This window comes from Cryptomeria japonica, chromosome 10 (assembly GCF_030272615.1).
Source record: "Cryptomeria japonica chromosome 10, Sugi_1.0, whole genome shotgun sequence".
NCBI classification, from domain to species: Eukaryota; Viridiplantae; Streptophyta; class Pinopsida; order Cupressales; family Cupressaceae; genus Cryptomeria; species Cryptomeria japonica.
The window spans coordinates 735,884,304-735,906,780 of NC_081414.1; the positions used below are offsets into that span (position 1 = coordinate 735,884,304).

The 22,477-nt window shown below is 35.9% G+C and overlaps 1 long non-coding RNA gene and 4 other non-coding genes across 5 annotated transcripts; 2 read left to right on the forward strand and 3 right to left on the reverse strand.

Moving 5' to 3' along the window:
• Window positions 1–11,618: 11,618 nt before the first annotated feature.
• Window positions 11,619–13,432, reverse strand: LOC131859469 (uncharacterized). The gene is made up of 3 exons (XR_009359168.1): window positions 12,423–13,432; window positions 12,224–12,277; window positions 11,619–12,098 (listed from the first exon to the last, which is right to left on the reverse strand). It is a non-coding gene; the product is annotated as an uncharacterized LOC131859469 (long non-coding RNA).
• Window positions 13,293–13,363, reverse strand: TRNAG-GCC (transfer RNA glycine (anticodon GCC)). Its single transcript has one exon. It is a non-coding gene; the product is annotated as a tRNA-Gly (tRNA).
• A 3-nt stretch (window positions 13,433–13,435) lies between the features above and the next one.
• Window positions 13,436–13,508, reverse strand: TRNAA-UGC (transfer RNA alanine (anticodon UGC)). The gene has a single exon. It is a non-coding gene; the product is annotated as a tRNA-Ala (tRNA).
• A 110-nt stretch (window positions 13,509–13,618) lies between these two features.
• Window positions 13,619–13,690, forward strand: TRNAT-UGU (transfer RNA threonine (anticodon UGU)). Its single transcript has one exon. It is a non-coding gene; the product is annotated as a tRNA-Thr (tRNA).
• Window positions 13,691–13,927: 237 nt separating this feature from the next.
• Window positions 13,928–14,030, forward strand: LOC131032260 (U6 spliceosomal RNA). Its single transcript, XR_009103420.2, has one exon. It is a non-coding gene; the product is annotated as a U6 spliceosomal RNA (small nuclear RNA).
• The last annotated feature ends 8,447 nt before the right edge of the window (window positions 14,031–22,477 follow it).

Genomic DNA, 22,477 nt, shown 5'->3' on the forward strand with positions numbered 1-22,477 from the left:
TTTATCCTTGCATTAACTCCTAATTCAGTGGGTAAACCTAACTTAGACTTGACCCTTAGCCTTTAGATAACCATGAGGTCTTCTCAGGCCTTTAATGCCTCCAACCTCTTTTCTCAACCCAACCCTATGTTGACACTTGTCACCATGTCATTGGTGCCAATTGTGCACATGGATCCCCAACTTTCAAGCTTGACCCTTGATTAAACCTTTCAATCATGGCCATCCATTGCTCCATTTTTCCTATAAATAGAGCCCATTCCTTCATAATCCAGATCCTGAAAACTTGTAAGCATTTAGACTATAGCCATTTTAGAGAGCATTTAGCATAGCATAACTAAATCTTGTCTTTTTGGTAAAATCAATCATTTTAGCATTAAAAATAGTTTTTCATTTCATGTTTGGAGCTATTCTACAAATCTCAATCCTCCATAAGCATCCATAGTGCAAAAAGCTGCTGAGAGCTACACTATTTTGGAACTTGGAGAGGAGAGGAACAAGGGAGAAAGGAGCTAATATCATGTTAAGAGATAGTTGGAGATATTTCATTGTCTTACTTCTTTAGTTAGATTCATTAGCATGTTTTTAGTGTCTCCTTTGGAATGCCTTCATGTTTTAGTTTTTGATTGACTAACTCTAACGTCTTGTGTGTTTTGTGTTGTTTGATCATAAACTAACATTGTGTCATTTAGGAGGGCATCAGGTAAAATTCAAGATTTGATTGATAATAATACTATCTCTGTTTCTGGTGTGAATGATAAAGGCAACAAATCTGTAGCTCCTCCTAACCAAAATCTTCAGATTTTTACTGATCCATTGCCTTCTCATACCTCTAATGCGATTGATACTACTGATTCCTCTGTCTCACCTGATGATCTTGTGTCTATGACTCCTAATGTGATTAACTTTATGGAGCAGCAGAAAATCCCTAAAGAACCTTCCATCACATTTGATTCCAGTGAAACTATCAGGGCACCTGATGGTCCTTTATATATAGTTGCAAAAGTCAAGAATACACCATGCCGTGGAGTGCTTATTGATCCTTCTTGCATGATTAATGTCATTACTGAAGAATTCCTTTTTACTTTGCAATTGAATCAAGTGATCTATGACGAAACAAATGTGGTTGTGAAACTATTTGATGCATTTTCTTCTCCTGCAATTGGTTCTATTACATTACCTATTGAGGTCCATAACAAATCCCTTGATGTGGACTTTGCTATTATTCCATCATCCGAACAATTTCGTGTGAAGCTAGGCTATCCTTGGCTATCTTCCATGAAAGCTATTGCTTCTCCTATTCACAAGTGCTTGAAATTTCCCCATAATGGTGAAGTTGTTACTGTCAATCATAGTCTCTTTAAACCAGCTGAAAGAACTTCTAGCATTCCTATTGATTACTTTTGGCCTAAACAATTCCAATCTCTTCCTCCGCGAAGTGATCATCTTTTCAAATCTTATCAAAAGTGGAAAAAAGATATGATCCTATCTCTAAGTGAACCTAGAACACCCAAACTTGACATTCCTATCGTTCTTGAGAAGGAAGTTCTTCCTTTGAAAGATAAAACTAATGTCTTCCCTCAAGAAGATTCCCAACCCATTCCTATGAATGTGACTATGTCTATATCTAATAAACTTCCTAAAAGTAGACCTATACCTCCTCGTCATGATGGACTTGGTCTCCTTCCTAAACCAAATATTCCTCCCTTATATGGAGCAGTTCCTCCTCCTTCCTCTTATGGAGAGAAGAGACCTTCCTCTTCTCCTATTATTCAACCTAAGAGACCACAACCTAAACACCCAAGTGAAAAGGATGAGAACATTCCTCCTCCTCAATCTTCGCAACTTCCTACTAAGACTAGACGGAATAGTTCTGCACATGAACGCCGACGAAAGTGTCGTCTTAGAGCTCAGGCAGCTGCTTCTCAAACTTTACAATCCCCAAAAACACCTTCAGCCAATATTATTCCATTTTCTCCTCAACCGACGATTGAGCCGAAATCTCCTAAACATAAGATGCATGATGGTCTTGATCCTGTGCGAGTTAAAGATCCTATTTTTATAAATCTTGATGATGATATAGATGAAAATGTTATTCATGATGAAAATGTTACTCCTATTCATTCTGATAGTGAGTATGTATATGTTGATGTTGATAACCATCTATCTAACGAATTTTCTAAAGCACTTATCCTAGCTCCTAGACAAGAACAACATGGCTCGGAACATGAACATAGCCCTTGTTTGGATCTTGTGATAGCTCTATCTGCTGTGTTGGATGTTCCTCCTCTAGCATGTTTCCTACCTTCTCGAAATATTGATCAGCAAGATCGGGGGGTAGATGACGTGCTAGACTAGTTCATTAGCATAGCAGACTCTCTCCTCCTCTCTTTTGTTACTTCTCCTATGTGTTATTCTCATTCTTCTATTTGTTGTCCTTAGTGTTGTCTACTTGAGGACGATGCAAAACATTGAGATCTCTTTTGGTCTCTCTCATGTTGACTCAAAAGACACATGTGTTCCCTTCTTCTAGGTGACCTTCCTTGATTGGGGAATGAAGAACAATTATGCATACATACATATGATATACATGAATCATCATACAGCATACTGACCCCGAGGAAAGTGAAGTCACCTTGTGCTTTGTGTTTTGTGTCTATTATCCTTGGGCTTATCTCACACTTGGGGGCTAAATCCTTGTGATAACATGCTCCTTTCCTTTCTCATTTCTTATATGTATCACTACCTTAAAGCAATCACCCCCGGTGAGGCATGTGTGATCGCTTTAACGTAGGGGGGCATACATCCCATTCATATCTTTTCAAGATACTTGAAAATTTCTTGACAAATTTAGCTTTGCCTTGAAAATTTTTGATATCTTTCTTGCATGACTCATAGTGAGGGAACCTTACTACTGACAGTCATGGTTCTCCCTTGTGATCTTCCCTTTTACTTTGTCAATTGGAGTCGTAAGATCCTTAGTCCACTGGGGGCTTGGTGTATCTTGCCTCCTTGACATGGTGAAAGTTTTTCAATGTTGTTTCCTTGTACTTTACCAGAAGTATGAGCGTACGCTTATACTCCCGCTAAAGTGGGGGCTAAATGTAGCGTCCTAAAATTGCGACACTTGCAATTTCGACTGCATTTGGGTCTTCACGATGGTGATGCAACACGGAACCTGAATGGAGACCCCGAAACTTGTTCATGACACCAAAAACTGCATTTCTCAGCACCCTGGCCTGATCCTCCTTGCACCCTGCTGTCCCGGAAGGTGGGACCATGGCGCCCAGCGCCCTATTTTTGGGCTTGGTCTCTTATGGGGCTTTGGGTCTTTAAGTTTGCAAATTGGAAAATAATATTTCCTGGTCAGCCTAAGGTCGGGAAAATCAGTCTATCAGCCCTAATTGACAAGTATATAAACTACATTTCCTCTCCCATTTTGGGAGATGGAAAAAAGGCAGAAACGATATTCAAGCATTCAAGCATTCAAGCATTCAAGCATTCCTTCAAGCAATTGATCATTCTAAGTCTCCATTCAAGGCTAAGTGTTGCATTCAAGACAAGGATTCAACCATTGAAGAGGAGATCACTTACAACACATTACATACTACATACATTACACCTTCGCATGTAAGAATACAAACATTCTTACAACAAGGTAGCAGTACTTGTTTACATTACAAACATTTACATTTATAGCATTCTCATTTCTTGGTTAATTCCAAAACCGGGGTTTGACCTAAAGGAAAACCCCTCATCCCTAACCCCCCAATCATCCTCTCTTTTCTGTTTGTAGGTTGCAGGTACGCGGTTGTAATTGAAGATCTGGAATCCTTGTGCAGAGATGAACAAATCCACCTTCGTTTCGCGGATTTTTCGGAGGATCGTGTGCACGCTGGGCGCCATCGTCCCGTCAACTTTCGCTCAAAATTGCAGAACAGCACCGTCTCAACATTTTACTACTAATTCCAGGTCCGCAGCTTCATCCCATATCCCCATCTCTATTTATAAGCGAATCTTTCCTACTTTACATGAATTCCTAGGTCAATCTTTCTATCTACATTCTTTACAAAAGAGGGTATCCTTGATGTCTTAACCCTTGAAACTCATTTAGAATCCAATCCTGCATTGTGTGGGATTGGATCTTGTGGGTTTCAACCCCTCTTTTGAATGTAAAGTCTCTCCTAAGCGAAAACCATCAACCCTAGTGACTCTCCCTTCTCTCTCCTTGGAGTTGGGGAGGGGAGAACGACTAGGGTTCGATTTTTCCGCTTTACAGTAAGCTAGCCTCGCATTCTCACCAAATCATACCACAACCACAATCTGTGGTTGTTCTTCTCTTTGTGTAAATATATGGTAAAGAGGTCTAGAGGCTGATCCTCTAGTGATTGCAGTGTGTTGGATTGTCCTTTCTCCCTCATTGTTGCCATTGTTCCTATTGACTCCACTTCTTTCAGCCGTGGTGTTATGTTGTTGTATATGTTGACTCTGAGCCACTTGTTGATCCATCTTTGCTAGTAAGCGTGACATCATATCAATCATCCCATCAAACTTGTTTTCCAATCTATCTTCCAAATACTTCTGTGTTTTGGCAAACTATTTCTGAGTACTTGCAGTAGTCATGTTCCTGGAATTTCATTTCCATTGTCTATAACTTTCAAACCAACAACAATGTCAAATCTACTCGACAGGTTGGCAGAATCTTGGCTTTGATACCACTGAAATATCCCTTGCTTAGGTAGTACTTAAGAATGCAAGGAATATTGTCCAACAATTAGCGAACAACCTGTTGTTTTAACTCTCAGTCTGTATAACCGGCATGTTATGCGGTTTTCTAGGCTACTGAATAACTTACTTGTTATGTTGATTTGACTGTCACAAAGTTTCAGACTTATTTTTGGGAGCATTAACCCAAAATTTGTCCAAGGATGACTTTCAAACAGCTTCTAAGCAACAATAGAAACCTTTGGGATGATAGTGCAACTTGATTTGTGTTTTTCCAATGCAACCACATGAATTAGAATGCAAAATTACACATCTACAGCTAACTGGAATTTTATCAAACAATTGGCATGAAACCATAAGATAATGTACAATTGAAAGGAAACCTTATTACTCCTTTATTCATGAGACAATTGGTTCATTGCAATGACCAAACAAGTGCCAAAATATCTAACAACTTAGCAATGAATTCTTAGAAAGCCCGAAGAGACATGGCAACCATTGAAGTCTGCATACAACTGCAAATTACAAGGAAGTAATGATGCCAAATGAACTTGCTTAGAATCGTCAAATCCTGTGATTGAAGAAGCAAACAAAATCCTTTGTTTTGGAGCCTTCACAGTGCTAAATCGATTTGGTCTTCAAATTGCCCCTGTTGCAAGTATAAAGGTCTGATAAAAATAGATTGCCAACATTAGAGTCCTCTCTCAACCACTAAACATCATCGTTATCTTCATCCAAACATAGTTCTTTCACCAAATGAAAAGTTTGATGCCCAAACAAGAAGGAATAAGCAAAATTGTGGTCTTCTACTATTCTGATTGTTGCAGATGAAAGTGTCTGATTATAATTAATTATCATCTCTTTAAAGTCTTCTCTCAATCCCTGAAAATGTTCACTGTCCTCCTCCATGTGTAGCGCTATCACCAAATGTTAAGTTTGATGCTTGCACAAGGTAATACAAGCCAAATTGTGGGAATGGAGGGTGAACTTTGATTTTGCTTCAGATTGATTTACACATGCAACCTTCCTTATTCACCTTCAAATGGATCCTAAGATGAATTACATTATGTTCTCAATAAAATCGATGCACCTATATGCCAAAATTATCTCCAAATGAACCCAAGTAAAATTGGCCCTTGGTCACCAATTAAAGCTCAAATGAGATGCCTAAAGTAACACCTCCTTGATGCAACCCCTCGAGAGATCTTTCAATCCCTTATTTATGCTATCAATGAGAGTTTTTGTTCCCAAAGATAAAATTCTGAAGAAACTCAAGTCTCCACAAATTCCACAAAGCATATAGCAATTCCTGGCTGATTAGAAGTTGAGCTAAACCTCTTTTTTATAAATTTTTAATCCATCATTCAGAAGCTTCTAGAAATAATATTAATTTAATAGTATTTCAATTAAGTGACTTTATGATATAAATTTAAATTAAATCACTTTATTAAATTAATTAAATATAAAGCCATCTCTTAATTTTTAATTTATTTGATAACTTTATAAATAATTAACTTAATACTATTATTTAAAATAATTAATTACTCTTACTCCAAAAATGGGGACATTGCAATATGCCCCTCCTGAAATTGCTTGTCCCCAAGCAATCTTAGATGCAAGAAAAACTCTACTCCACCTGGATTCCAAGGGAAAATATGTGTAATGTCCCTGCTATCACCAAAGAGCTCCTATAACACCAACACTAACACCACCAACTGAATATGTTGAACCAATTCAACCTCCTCATCATGTGCCACATGAGTATAAGCCTTAAGAGACTGACCATACTTGCTCCCAACCTTTGCACACATTGAGCCATCAAATAAACTATCCATCACATGTGCCCCTAAATTGTGCATCTGAAATAAATCATGTACATGAGGATCAAATGTGAAGCTGTATAAACTCCTCACTCTGTACGCTTCTGAATTTCCCTCCATGAGACTTGTCTGAAATCCTATTGCAATGGAAAGATCCCAAACACTAGTATCAATGCTCATCTCAGAAAGAAAGTCAAGAGTGTGAGCATTATCTAACTTGGAGAGAGGATTATCATTACGAATGCCATCTCTTTGAAATAAGAGTCTTCTAATGCTATCCATCCTTTTTTGCCTTGCTATGCTGATGAGATTGACCTTTCTTTTGCATTCTTGAAGATGTTGTCTTGGATTGGTAGCCAGTAATTTAGCTTTTTTTAATTTTTGCAACCATTCTTCGTTCATCTTTTCGGACCTCTTTATTTCTTCAATGCCAAAGTATACCAAACCAACTCTCATATGCTCGATATCCTCATGTTTATGAATGGGTGTAGGGTTGTCATCAATGGGTGATATCATATTATTGGCTTTCTCATAATCACAAACTCCTATCTCATGAGAATGATGGTGCATAATGCAGTTGTCCTAAAACAAATCAGTGATGATATCATGCCATTGTAAAGTGTTACCTTCCTCATGAGTAGTCAAAATACTAGTGGCTGCTCCACTAAGCAGAGGTTCAAATGATGATGACTACTCATCCACCTCAATTTGCCCAATCAAATGATGATGACTATGTAGACGTATAAATCTGACCACTTTCCTAAGTGAATATTTAATATTCATTTTAACCTCATTCTTCTATTTAATTAATTTCTCCGCATTCATCTATTCGATTAAATAGGTTACTCAATTTGTTTAGTTAAGTTCACCTAAGCTTTTTTTAACCTTTAATTAAATAAATCACCTTATTTAATTAATTTCCCTTTCTTCCCTTTTAATTAAATTGATCCTTGCAAGTAAATAAATCTAATTTATTTATTTAAATCCCCCACTTGTATTTATGCTAGTTGCTTCTATTTTTGTTGAAATAAAGTAATTTGTTTTAATTAAATGTCTCCTCCATCCACTTGCGTTTTCCTACATCTCCCACTTGCCTCCTAAACCCCCTTCTAGATTCTTCTAATCAATCCTAATTTAGCCTAATCCATCTCCTAAATATTGTCACATCCCTAAGCAAAGAGAAGTCACTTCTCAAAGCCTTCAAAGTCTTTGAAAACCATTAAAGGCTTTGTGTCCTGAACAAGTTAACCCTCAAAGTCTTCTTAAACATTTAAGGCTCTTACATAACCATTAATGGTTAACTCAACCTTCTTGCATGATTAGAGACTTTCTCTCTAACTCAACCCTCATCTAACCCAAGGGTCTCATCAAGCATTCATAGCTTTAACCCTGGTTATCCTTTTAACCCTTGCACAAGAGTTTATTCCTTGGGTAAAAGCTTTATCTAATGGATAACCCTAACCTAACCTTAACCCTTACCTCCTAAGGTAACCTTCATGTCTTCTCAAACATTTAATGTTTTTTTCATCTCCTCTCAAGCAACCCCTCGTTGACAATTGTCACCATGTCATTGGTGAGAATTGTGAACATGGATCGACAACTTTCAATCCTGACCCTTGATAAGATTATCCAATCTTGACCATCCATTGACCTATTTTCCCTATAAATAGAGCTCTCATTCCTTTTTTTAAAGGATCCAAGTTTCATGCATCTAATTTATAGTCATTTTACTAAGCATCTAGCCTCTCTTTGTTAAAACACATTAAACATTTCAAAGCATTTTTAATATCATAGCATATCCATGTTAGACTAGTATATCTTGTAAGGATAGGATTACTAATATTTATCATAGTATCATATTCATACTAGTTTAAATCATTCTAGTTTCAATATCATACATGTTGTAGGAAGGAATTTATACTTTAAGCAAACACCACTCGTTCTTGGAGTTGTCATTCCTAAATCACTTTGCTCAGTGATCTAAGAGCAAAGACATTGACTTCAAGGATCCTATGAGATAGAGAACAATGGGACACCCCTTGGGAAGTTGAGCTATTCAATATAGCTCCTATAACTTGCACCAAGAGTCTCATTGGTGTGTGAACACTTTGAAACTAGACTTTTATGTTTATGTCGCCCACATTTCCCACACACAGACTACTCTCAAACAAGTTTTTTGACTCAAATTTTGCACTGCAAAATGAGTCTAAATCAACATCTCTCATTTAATGAGAATCATCATGTGTTGCCATACACACATACATCAACATCCAAGGTACTGCTACTATGTATCTCAACTGATGACTTAACTGACAAAGTAAAAATTGTTGGTATGACAATACCTTCACCTACTTCTACCTTCTACCTCCAATGTATCTGCATGTCCGTCTAACTTGCGATCCCAACAAATTATTGCAAGAAAGATCCATGTATTTCAGATTTTGCAAATCTAATGGTGATGCAGGGATTGGCCCCTCAAATGCATTTCCAGCAAGATTTAGATATTCCAGCCCCTTGCAACTTGCCAATGCACTGGGAATGGTACCGGAGAAATTGTTTTGAGAAACATCTATGGCTTAAACCATAATCACTTTGCTCATTTCCAAAATAGAAACCTTGCAATAAATTTCCAGAAACGTTGAAATAGAACTGGAGATTCTGAAGACCTGCAACTTCAGGAGGTATATTTCCTGTTAGCTTGTTGTGTGCCAAGTCCACCATTTCCAACGTCTTGCATCTCCCTAAACTAGCAAGTATTTTCCCTGATAACTGATTGTGATCAAGATAAAGCCTTCTTAATTGTGGAAGCTGTTAATTATGGGTAGCTTGGACAGCTGTTCGTCCTTACCCAGAAATAACAACATTAGTTATGGGTAGTTTTGGACAGCTGTTCGTCCTGACCTAGAATTAGAAAATGGTTGTTTTTGTCAAACAAGTATTGTTAGGATAAAAACAATTGTTATTTAATAGTGGCTCTTTTTAGGCGACACCTCATAGCCAAAATTAGTTATTGGTCATTGAGTTGTCTTAATCTCAGCCATTGGTTTGAATTAATCTTGGTTGTTGGTTTTCCAACAAAGTAGTATAAAAAGGGGTCATGGGTCATTTGGAAAACAAGAAGTCTTGAGAAGAACTTGCAGTGATAGCAAATAGTCTTGCAGTGTTAGCAAGAGGCGCAGTGATAGCATTGATATAGCAGTGGAGGATATCAGCAGGAGATATTAGGAGTTTGTCGGAGTTCTGCCAGTAAGAGGCAAGGAATTCTTTTGTAATTCTTATATTGCTGAAGATTAATATATTTTCCATCTGTAGAACTGGTTTTCCCTTAGGGGTTTTTCCAGGGACGATTGTCCAAAAATATTGTGTCCTTGTGTTGCTTATTTCTTTCCGTATTTTTAGTGAAGTTGCAGTTGTGTTATTTTTCGATATTCAGCTGTAAATTTATTTTCAGCAGTTAAATAATTTTTATGAGATAAGATATTAATAATCAGTGACTGCAATAGAATCCGGATCTCTATGGGGAACTTGTCCAAGCTCAACTTAGTTGGGAAAGGGACTGTTCAGCTTCAGAGGGAGAATGGAAAGGTAATTCCTCTTCATGATGTGTTGCATGTGCCAGGCTTAGGTATGAATTTGAAAGGCGAACAAATCAAGATGTTCCAAGCTGGAGCAATTAGTTAACCCTGTTAGAATAGAAAAGCCACTGCTTGCACTCACTAAATGATTTTGCCACAAACTTAACCATCTCAACTGCTGCATTTTCCCAAATTCCAGGGGCACTGTGCCGCTCAACTAGTTTTTGTTACAATCCAGTTCTTGCAACTAAGGTTAACCCCTGATGCAATACACTATACTCTTCTTTGAGTTTTGGGATGGCGAAATGTAGAAATCTTTGGACATTGGGGATAGCAAGGGGGCAAGAACAAGATAAAAACTAATATAACAAAATAAAAATAATTAAACAACATATCTGCTAGATTTAAGTACAAATATATTCATGACAATATAAATTGATAATCAAAATCAATAGTATAAATGATTTTATTCCACCACTTGATTTAGGTTGTATCATAGCAATTCAAAGTATGAATCAAGCACCATCATAATTTTACAATTCAACCTTAGCTTTTACTTTCTTACAAATACAACATTAATAATGCACTCACATAAGACTATCAATTTATACATTATAAGATCTCAAATAAACTCCAATATAGCTTTAATATCATTGAATTTAATCTTCTTTTTAGCTAGCACAATCTTGAACAAAGAGGTTCTCTTCATAATCAAGATAGTATCATGTCAACTACATTTCATTTGATTTTGTGTTAATTTTAAGAAATGATTTTATTATGCTTGATATGTCTTTAAATTTGATACCATGATTTCTTACATATTTCTACTTTAAATATATTGTTAACTCATTACTCATAAATTCTAAGATTATTTTCACATTTACATTAGTTAAAATAACACAATATTATAATAACAATAATTTATTACTCTCTTCTTTCTAAATGAACTGAAATTGATCTGATTGATTTTGTCTTTAATCTATGGGATCAATAAGAAAATTGAGTGGAACACTGTTATATAAATGTATTATTACTTTTAATTGATAAATGCTTTGTTTTCATATTGATGTTAAGTTCAGGGGTATCACTTTGGGCAAAATATATTATCCATTTGTTTCTGACTTTGTTCTTATCAAACTTAAGTTGATTTATTATTCGATTTTGTTTTGGGTATATCTTTCATCTGTATCTTAGATCCATAGTTTAGATGTATCTCTTTGGTAAAATAGTAATGCTACACATAACTGCATAAATTTAACTAAAAAATCAATTTACTATCTTTTTTACATAGAACTATACATGGTAAATTAAAAAATCTAAAGTATTCTGGGAAAGATTTTTTACCTGAGAATTGGTTTTCAATATCTTGTTTATAAAAAAAATCAATAAAATTACAGACCCAGACAAACATGCTTCAGGCAACTTCTAGTGGAACAATTTCCAAGCCATACCCTGTGATAACTTAAGTCAGATGAAATTAAATGAAACACTTAACTCATAAATTTTTTTATTTTACCACCAATAACTATAAATATAAAGCAGCATTCATTCATCACTGTATATTTTGTCCATTGCTATATCTAATATCATTTTGCCTTGTTTATCAATCCCTTTCATATCATCAATAATATCAATATTTTTATATGTACCAAATTTTTATCACAAATCCTTACTTTTTCAACTATGAAGACCATCAAAGAAATGCTCTATGCTCTGCACTTGGCAGCTAAAAATGCAGTTAAGATTTTTGACATAATTTCAATGCATATGAAAAACTGAGATATTGTTGATGATATCAAAGGGGCTCATCGATAAATCTGAAAAAACAGCATTAGACATAGCAATGGACAATCTGGACGAGCATCTTGATGTCCCCTGAGGCAACAACTGCATATAGTTTAGCAGTAAAATCCAGCTTTGAAACTTCATAACTGCTTGAATATCATATTCAGTTTTGCCTAAATGTTGCTGCTTAACAACCCTGCAAAACCCAAAATAAATGTATAAGAAATAGAAAATCACGAAATGGTCATGGTAGCAAATCCTGAGTAGAGTCTTTACAACAGATAGGAGATACCATCCAATGTTACCTAAGGAATGACATACCTGGCCATACAGAATTTGTAGATACCATCCAATGTTACCTAAGGAATGACATACCTGGCCATACAGAATTTGTAATCAATAGGAGAGAACACCTCAGTAACATTTGTCAATCAACGATATTAGTTTTCTATAATCTATAATATTGCTGTGTTATTTCTGAATTTCAATTGTGTATTTTTATTTGTATCTGAGCCCTTACATCTTTTGAGGAAGGCTAGGCTTGCAACCTTTTTCAGTTGCTCTAATTGTTTGTATTTTAAACATAATTTTTTATGAAAGATATTGATTACCGTTATCAGTTTTCCACAATCCATCGTGTCCACGATTGTGTATTTTTATTTGCATCCAATCGAATTGCAGAATCAACACACAACAACACTTGTCAAATTAGAAATCATGCAAACATCCCTCTGCAGCTTTGGCAAGATGGCAAACCAGGAACCAAGGTTGGGGACTCATTATTGGTACCACTTGAACCCAGTAGGGCATTCAGTCGGCATTCAAACCCTTGGTCACAACATCTCTGTACATGAGACAGCAGACCATGTACTTTCAATGGCGGGGATTACAACCCTAAATGAAACAATTAAAGACCTACAGTAACCATAAATATTCAAGTGCAGGAAATATGAGAGACAGTTACCTGGAAAACAAGCCTGTTAAGGTTAGGGTAAGTAGGGTTCCCAATTTCACAAATGACCTCTTTATCTAACAGCGAATGAGTCGAGAGCATGCTATTGGAGGGTTCCACCACGGATCTGGCAAACTAAGGAAACGGATACACTGTTAAACCCTTTTTAAGTTTCCTTCGGCAGTTCACAAAAAGCCTACATGAAACCCCTGTAGATCCGTGCTGTTGTAGTCCATCTTCGGATTTGATCCGGACATTAAAGCAAATGTGGTGAATCAACGAACTCTAGATTATTTGATGTTTGAAGTTTTCCATCAAGTGTGGTAGGGTCGTGTACCACCAAGTTAATCTTAGTTACAGTGTTGTTTCATCTAGTACTAAATGTTGTTCTAATTAGATTGGAAGAGTACAGTATATTTGGAAACCACAAAATTCAAATGCACCAGCCGGGAATCGAACCCGGGTCTGTACCGTGGCAGGGTACTATTCTACCACTAGACCACTGGTGCGGCGATAAAACAAATTTAGGGAGATTAATTGGCCTCATTTAGTAAACAGAAAACGAATCTTACAAAATATATTGGAGATGCGGGGTATCGAACCCCGTACCTCTCGCATGCAAAGCGAGCGCTCTACCATGTGAACTACATCCCCAAACTTCAAAAAATGGTTTCTCTTTCTGCTATCATTGGAAGCGCGTTGTTATGTTTTCTGATTCAAGATTCCATCATTCACTAGAACAATGGGGCATGCAATGCACAACGGCCTCTATAGCTCAGTGGTAGAGCGTCAGTCTTGTAAACTGAAGGTCCGTAGTTCGATCCTGCGTGGAGGCAATGGTGGTTTGTTTTCTCGTTTAGCAGCTATTTGTTTTGCTTGGAGCAGGACTTGAAGCTTCTGTACGACATTTTTCATATGCTTTAATACGGAGCCCTTTAATACCTCGGAGAACCGTGTCTCTAGTCTCTACTCCCGAGGCGATGGGAGGACGGACGCTTGTAACTTTACTCCCACATGCGCTACGCGTAAATGATGCAAGCACAACATATATTGTTTTGTATTGAGTTTCACACGTCTCTTCGGAGACATCCGATAAAATTGGAACGACACAGAGAAGATTAGCATGGCCCCTGCGCAAGGATGACACGCATAAATCGAGAAATGGTCCAAATTTTTTAAATACTACTGCATTTATCTATTTTTCTTTTTAAATATTAATAGTCAATAAATCGAAAAATGGTCCAAATTTTCTTCATACTACTGCATTTATCTATTATTATTTTTAAATATTAATAGGCAAATATTGGTTTTGCATTATTTAAAAATATTAATTGTCAAATTTTGATTTTGTTTTAGTAGCTCTAGCTCTTTGACCACATTGTGATGATCTTCTTTGTCGATATACTTCCTATCATCCCAGCTACTGTGTGATTTGCCTCCTTTGTTAATCGATAGGGCTGATCCAAATAGATGAACTCATCGTTTACTCAATTGAGAGCAATCCTTATCCATTCATGTTTATCCTTAAAGTTTGTCACGTCCTTCTAATAATCAAGTTTCTTAGCTTGGATGTTGTGGTATTCTTGCTTGTGTCAAAGTTCATCTTCTTTGAGCAACTCTTACCTTAGCTCCTCAAACCTCAAGTGACCAATTTTTAATATTTTCTTATGGATATATTCTCAAACATCATCTAGGTACATAATATTGATTGGAAAAAATGATTTAATACTCCACTTTTGTCTTGCAACATAGCTTTGAAGGGGTATTTTTGGTAAATGGGTCGAGGTTTGTTTGCGACATGGATGCCTCTAGGATTGACCATTGTGGAGAATGGGTAGAGTGGAATGGAACAATACAGAATGGTATGCTTTCCAGATTGTAAAACAACTAGGGCTTGGTAGGGTTCACGATAATATGCAATTGTGTGCTAGGGCTCAAAGCTCAATATTCAACCAAGAATGTAGAATGCACGAAAAGACAAGTGAAGTAGAATAAATAGATTGAGCTATTAAATAGCTGAGTGTATGGGCAGACATTAAATGCAATATCTGTTGGCTGGGAATACTAGCCATTAATTTTCATCCTAATTTTGTTTTTTGCGGTTTTATGATCTTTTTAGATTTTTTAATGTGGTTCTTAATCTCCTATGATACATATGGTACAAGATTTAATTTATTTTCTGACTTGCTTTTGAGTTAGCAACAACTAGTAATGCTTGAGTCTCAGACCATTAATGTGTCTCAATATCAAATTGTCATCTAGCTATTTCAGTCTAACCTCTCTGAAATTAGTGATCACAAGGATGTAATAAGGTTCCAACCATCACACTTTCACCTTCCTTTGCTTCTTGAATTCACTATAATACATCAACACTAGGTCCCCTATTTTGAATGTTTTCAATCTCAAGTTTCAGTCATGCCATTCCTTTTGTCTCTGTCGTTCTAACTAGTGATTGTATATTGCATTATGTCGAAACTCATCCAATTTGCTCAAATCTTCCAACTTTTGTGCCAAAGATTGATCATCTTCCATCTATAATGTCCATGAAGTCCAAATATTGGGAATAATAAAGTTCATCAAAACTATAGCATCCAAACCATAGACCAACCGAAATGGGGTGTATTTACTGGTTCTCTTATATGCAATGTGGTTGGCCCAGAGTATCATCAGTACTTTTAGGTCCCAATTTGTTATGTTCTCGTCACACATCTTTATTAATGCATTCCCTATTATTTTGTCCAATGCTTTGCTTGCTCTGTTAGCTTGGGGATTATATGGTGAAATTTCATTGTATAATAATAAAATTCTAAAGTAACTCCTTTATCATGCTGTTAATTAAATGCTTGCCTTGATCACTGACAATAATTAAGGGACAACCATACCTTGTGATGATGTTTTCATATAGGAATTTGACAATCTTTCTTGTGCAATCCCTTGGTTCTTCTTCTGCCCACTTAGTTAGATACTCTACTCCAATAATGATGAATTTGGCCTTGGAATGTCTTGTCAGCATATCCATTGGTCCGATGAAATCTATTTCACATTTCTCAAATGGAATTTGTGCTAGTACTAGCCTTAATGGCATTTCATCTCCTATTGTAGGTCTTATAGCACCCCTCTGTATAATCCTTAGCATCCTTGTTCAATGTTGACCACCATAAGTTGGCAAGTAATATTCTCTTGGTTGTTGTTTCTTTGTCATTATGTCCTCCAACAATGCCTTCATGAGCCTCCTATAAGATGGATTGTTTTTCATCCTTGTAAACCACTCACCTCAAACCATCATGTCTCCATAAGAGGTGTAATTCCCCTACAACCAATCTATATGGTATTTCTCTTCGCACAAGTGATTGTCTATCCTAAAGTGAAGCATCTTTGGTAAATTTTCCTATAGCCAACAATAGTGCAATATCTTCTAATTCATCAGGTACTATCTTGATATGAAACAAATGAGCTCTCGGCAAGTCTTCTACTTGGGCTCCTTCTTCCTCCTCTATCTCTATTTGGGACAATTAGTCTGGACCTTGGTCATTCTTCCCTAGATTTACCATGATCTTAAAATAAAATTCCTAAAACAATAGTAGCCATTTGCATATCTAGTCATGTGTGATCATTCTTTTCAGAAAATACTTTAGTGGTTCATGTTTAGCAAAAAATATGAATGGTGTAGATAAAAGGTAGTGGCTATACTTTGATAGTGCATAAACCATAGCCAATGCTTCCCTCTTCATGGTTGTATAATTCTTCTCCGTCATAGATAAATTTTGGCTAGAAAATGCTATTAAATGATCCTTGTTCCCCTTGGATTAGACTAGGATTGCCTCTATGACTATTCCAGAAGCATCAACATGTACATGAAATGGTATATTCCAATCCAAGAATGTTAGTATAGGTGCTTCAATGATCTTCTGTTTTAGGATGTCAAATGACTTTTGTGCCTCTTCATTCTAAGTGATTCCCTTTCCATTCTTCTTCTTCAACAATTCTTATAGTGGTGCAATAATGCTAGTGTACCCCTTGATAAAGCTCCAGTGATATTCAGTATATCCCAAGAATGTTTTTAGCTTTGGTGCAATTTTTGGTGTCGTTAGATTGAGGATCAGAGTGACCTTCATAGGATCTACCATCAATCCCTTCTTGCATATGATATGTCCCAACAATGTTCCAAATGATACCACAAATACACATTTCTTTGCATTAAGTGATATTTTGCATGCTTCTACATCTGTCTAGCATCATCTAGAGAACTTGAATGTGGTCTTTCACTAGTCCATATATTGTCCAATCGTCCAAGTAGACCTCCAAGAAATCATGTATGGAATCCTTAAAAGTGTTGATCATAATTTGGTTGAATATTGCCAGTGCATTCTTCAACCCAAAGGGCATTAGTGTATACTTGTAGGATCCCTATTTCATAGCAAAGATTGTCTTAGGTTGATATTCCTCCTTTATCTTCATTCGGTGGTATCCAAAAAACCCATATGTAAATGGAATATGGTTTCCTCCCGACAATTGATTCCAAGATGTCTTATGTGAATGGCGTAGGGAAAGGGTTGTAAATGTACCCTTTGTTCAAGCCTAGAAAATCTACACAAATCCTTATTTCTCATGTCTTATTGTTTTGAATCACCACAAGGCCTATCTATTTTGTGTCTTCCACCAATTTAAAGATTCCAACACTCAACATCTTATCCTACTTTGTCTTCACCTTCTCTTCATATTAGGGTTCAATAGATATGACCTTTTCCGAATTGGGTTGGCTCCATCTTTCAATTAGATTTTCATTGTGCCTACTTCTGGTTTGATCCCTTTCATCTCTATGATTTTTTTGGAAAATAAGTTGTGATATTCTGAGAGGATTTCTTGTACCTATGCTACTATTTGTTCATCCCAATAATCCCCTATTTTGATTAGTTTAGGATCTCCTTTCGGTGCAATGCTTGTCTCCCATTATTTTATCAGATTGTTATAGTATTTCCCTTTATGAATACGATCTTGTATCTCCCTATTGCCTTGGTCAATTTGGATCTCTAAATATTTTCTTTCCTCATCATCCTATCGAGTTATGCAACATTATCTGGTTGCAAATTTTTGGGTTTCTAATCATTCTACACATTTTCAAATTCCTTCTATCTTGGGGGGTGGAGACGGGAACTCAGGTAGTAACAACTCCTCATCTCTTACCAAGATAAATATAATATTCTTCATCCTTTATAATGCATGATGTGTCTTTATATCTACACTATACAATGAAAATGCATGGAGAAATTTCTAGGTTACCTCATCCCATGTTTTGTTTTCTCTCCTTCACTCGTTATTGACCATGTACCATGTTTGGGCTACTGGTGTCAATGTCCAATAGAAGAACTAGATGTAGAGTTTGTTATCATATTTAGGGATGTTCTTAATTTTCCCTTTTTTGATAGCTATCTGTAATGACCTATAAATTTGGAATTAGGTTTTCAACAAATAAAACCACCAACTAGCCAAATTAACCATACATTGAAAGAAGGGGGTAAATCCAGTATATCTAGCCACACTTTGATTATAAAAGGGGTTGATAATAGTGATAAGATTTACTAATTTTTGTGTGATGTGTGAGTCTCCTCCTTTCTTAGTTTAATTTGTAATGTAATTATGAAATAAGGGTAAAATGAGGAATAATTGAAGTAATCTGATAGAATCAGTAAGCTACAGATGTCCCATGAAGCCATGAACTGAGATCAGGGCAAAATAAGATGTTTGGAACTTGTTCCCAGAAATTCAACTTGATTTTTCGAGACTAGAAAGCACAAATCTGCTCTGGTCCTCTGAATTTTCTGTCATCGAAAGTTGAACCTGTTCGTCATTGTTGAAATTGTTGAAATTACTAGTACAACTTCCGCACCTATTTCATGTACACAAAAAGAATGGGAAAGATGTTGGGGATAGGGGTTCACCTATAAGTCGAACCCCAGTTTTGGGAATTAACCACAAATCAAATAATGCAAATATTGAAACAAATGTTAAGGAAATATACCTCAGATATGCAATTGTTGATGATGATGCAATTTTATTTGAACGTAATCACAAATGTTGAAAGAAATGACATGACAAACACGTGGACATGAAAAATCCTAATCACACACACACTTGCATGAAGATTGATGTAACTTTTCTCCAGAATGTTTGAATGATGAATATGCAGCCTTGAATCTCTGAAAAATGCTTGATGTTGAATGCTTCACAAATGCATGAATAGTTTAGGTAGCTTTTGAATACCAAAATGAATTGATAGGATGTCTTTATATAGGGTTTCCTAGGTAATTTACCGATTAGGCCGGCCTCCCATGGTTATGTGTAGCGTGGAGAATCAAATGCTATTAGAGAGTTATAGCACCTAATCCATTTCAAATTAGGGCCCATTTGAGAGGCCCCATGGAGTTTTGGGGCACCCTAGATCTTCTACAAATAGGACAAAAATAAGCAACCAGGGGAGAAAGTTTCCCATGATAGGACCCACCAAAGGGTGTTCATGACATCAAAGTTGGAGAATAGGGTCAAATTGGACCTAGAGAGGGGATAGAGATAGGACACACTAAGGTGGAAGCACAAACATGAGATTTAAATTGGATTGGTTACAATTTACAACACTACAATATCTAGCTTTGTTTAGGAACTTGAATGCCTCTCAATGCCTTGTTTCCTTCTTATGCATGTATTGAACCAACACATGTAACTTCGTAAATTAGGGTATATTTCTAAATCTCCAATTTGTGGCCTTCATTTGTGAAATTTCATTCAATTTTATCAATATATGCTCTTAAATCACCAATTCCATAGTATTTAGGCAGTGTGATATGTGATATTTCTCTTTGAGTGGTCCAAATGGGTTAGCTACTTCATTCTAATAATTTTGACTATTAATGTAGATATCTTCGAATATTTCCTCCTCACTGGTATCTTCATCCGTGGAATCTTCCTCAAATGTGTCATCTGTATTGGATTCTCCTTCTAGTGACTCATCCCCAACTAACCTTATGATCATATGAACTCCCTCTAGGATCCAAAGATCCTACATGAATATGACACTAACTCCTCATTCATTCAAGCTTCCAGTACTATGTCACTATTTGTCATCCCATGTGTTTCATTGAGATCAATTTCTCCCTCAGAGTTAGGTTCTTCTTTGCATTCAATAGTGAATGATTTAGCAATGGTATTAATCTTCCTATCATCATCCTCATAGTTTGTCACATTCACTTCCTCTACATAGGTTTCTTCTAAGGTCTTCCCCAATGGGATGTGTACTATACTTTGGTTATCTGCAAATGAAATTTCCTCCTTTCGAGCATCTATACTCCTTTGATGTTGACAAACCACCTTAGTCCGAATAATTGGTCAAATAAATCAAAGATTTATTTTACTATTACTGCATCAAAATCTACCAATTGTTTGATACCATTAATATTTACCTTAACATGCCTCCAAGTTCCCAAGGTTTTTATTCTAGTCCCATCTACTAGACTGATGTTGTAAGGTGTGGACTCAAGTTTCAGTATTCCCAAGTACTCCCATATTTTTTTTGGTAGCAAATTGACATTCTCTCTGAGGTCCACCATCACTCTACTAATCTTCTTATGATGGATTCAAAGATCAATCATGATAAGTCTTATTTTCCAACGATTCCAAGTAGTTTGACTTGCAGGGTAAAAGCACAAAGTTGCACATGTCACACTTTTGTAAAGAAAATGGCCTACGTTGATTCAACTTTTTAAAATTAATCAATAGAAAGTGACATATATGTTTTGAATTTCGAAATGATGTAAACTAATAAAATTAATATTTTTTAGTGTTTTTTATGTTTATTTTTTTTTAGAAAAATTTAGGAAATTATTTGATTATAGCTTTTTATAAAGTCGACATTAAAATTTAGCTGTTGATAAAATGCTGAAATTGAAGTTACACAAGGTATCACACTTTATATAGTAGATTTTATCTTTTTTTCTTCAATTTTTTTTGTGTGTATTGATAACTTGAAACGTTAGTGCATGTATATATTTTTCACCATTTCTAATAAATATATATTTTTATATAAATTTGAAAAGTTGTATGTTGTACTAATATATAACTCTTTCCATTTGGCACCACCTTTTGTCTTAATTATTTATCTAGAATAGAAAAGAGTTATATCATAATGACATATATTCTTTTCTCTACCTGATCATGTATTTTAATCAATTTAAAAAAAATAAATTTAAGTATTTTTCCTTAACAAGATAATCAACCTTATATTTTAGTGTTGATACTTTCAATAAAAATAAAATATTAAATGATATATATTTTTCAAAATTCACTTATAGATCTACAAAAGGGTATTTTTATATTTTAATTTTTTTTTTTTAATAATAGTAGGAGTTGTTGAAACATCAAGTTTATCAATTTTTTTTTTTGGTAATTGGACCCAATGTTGTATGAAATATACATTTAGTAGACACTTCCACTTGGAAAAGTTGTGGCCCATATATAGCTTAGCTATAATGAATCTATATAGAACATATGATTGACTAAAATTAATTTTTAGTTAGAAATACTTAAATTAATTTGTGCTAATATGTTTTTGATTAAGGTAAAAGCGGGTTTTGAAGGGGCCCCGAAACCCTTTACAAAAGATCCTTAAGATATAAAAGCATTAAGCAACAAGAAGGAATAAACAACTAAAAAGCCAGCAGAGAAATAATCAAAATCCAGCAAAAAACCCCACAGAACCAGCAACAACCAGCAAAAATAGACAAAATCCAGAAAAGGAGCAACTAGATGTTTTTCAGGGCATTAGCCAAATTTCTACTAATCCCATACAATTCTTTAATATTATCCCTAAGTTTAGGGATTTCCTTTGGAGAAGCCACAACAACTTTCTTCATGCTCGGCCTCGTTCTCTTTGTAGCTCCACCAAAAGCATTTTTTGCAGTCCCAATCTCAATGGCATCTTCATCCATATCAAGGTCCACAACTGGCTTAGGAGTGCTGGATCCCTCAAGTACCTTAGAGATTTCCTCTAAGTTCTTTGTAACAACAGTCAAGATATCTGGGATCATAACCAATAGGTTTTTCATTGCATTTTTTCCTTCCTCCAGCTTCTCAATCTGAGCTTCCATCTTCTTAGCTTTTTCCTCCAAATCCTTCATCCTCTGCTTCCGATCCCTTTCATATTTCTTCCTCTCCTCTTCCCAGTGCTTCCCACTTTTTTCAAGGTTCTTGATACCTTCATAAGTCCACCTGTCAAAGCCCATTCTAGCATCGAAGAGATTTTTGAGATTATCCAAAATTAACCCTTCTCCAACAAAATCCTTATCCTTGCTCAGGTTCTCCTTGCCCTTCTCCTGCTCGAGCTCATTCTTCTCCTATTCAAGATCCATATCTTTTTCCTCATTAATTTTATCCTCCTCCTTCTCCCTTGGCTGGCTATCGACATTGATTAAACTAACACTGCAGGTAGGACTATCTTCGTCAAAAAAATCCTCAGCTTCTCCTTCCTCTTCCCCCACATCCTCTTATTTCCAACTTTCCTCCCCTCCAGACTCCTCTGTTTCCATCTCACTCCTGTCTTTTCCAATATCCTCAGAAACATTCTCCATCTCCAT